Source organism: Myotis davidii, unplaced genomic scaffold, assembly GCF_000327345.1.
Source record: "Myotis davidii unplaced genomic scaffold, ASM32734v1 scaffold107, whole genome shotgun sequence".
Lineage (NCBI taxonomy): Eukaryota > Metazoa > Chordata > Mammalia > Chiroptera > Vespertilionidae > Myotis > Myotis davidii.
In genome coordinates, this window is record NW_006383012.1 from 1,246,583 (window position 1) to 1,247,281 (window position 699).

Sequence of the window (699 nt, forward strand, 5' to 3'; positions counted from 1 at the left end):
ACAGCTGAGTCATCTCCTCAATCATTTCCCACAGGCCTTGAAAAAGACTTTAAGAAAAACTTAACCCCCTATTCACATGTAAGAAACTTAAACCCCTATTCACATAAGTATATGTGTTCTAAGATTTAAAATAATATGATTACTTTTCAGATTAATTCAGGTGCTCTATCTATCAGGTTATAGGTCCCTCCTATCGGCAGGAAGAAGGAAGATCTTCTCTGCCTGGAAAAAACTCATCCAATGAAAAGCCACTATACTTCCAACTCTCAGTTTCCTCCAATAGACTCTTTGTTTACAACAGCCCTTCTGAGCTCCAGGTTCCTCCACAAAAGTAAGTTTTTCTCCTTTGCTCTCTGGACTTGCTTGCGGTTTGCCATTAGACCACGTGTCCCTAATTGCAATTCTTTGTTGATCCTGAAGAAAGCCATTTTTGCTGTAGAAATAGCTGGCTGTTTATTTGTTTAAGGTCAACAGCGCAGAGGAAGTTTCACAAAACAGAAGACCTCCAAAACTGCTGATAAATCCTTATAAATTGGCATTGGCTGTGCAAGCTCCACAGACCAGGTAAGGTGGATTGCTCCTGTACAGTCACAGATGTGGGCTTTGGAAATAGTCCCCGAGCACTGGATGTAGCACATGCTCACTCGTGTACTCACACCATATATCCATGCATCTGTACATGCTCTATTTACCATTTTT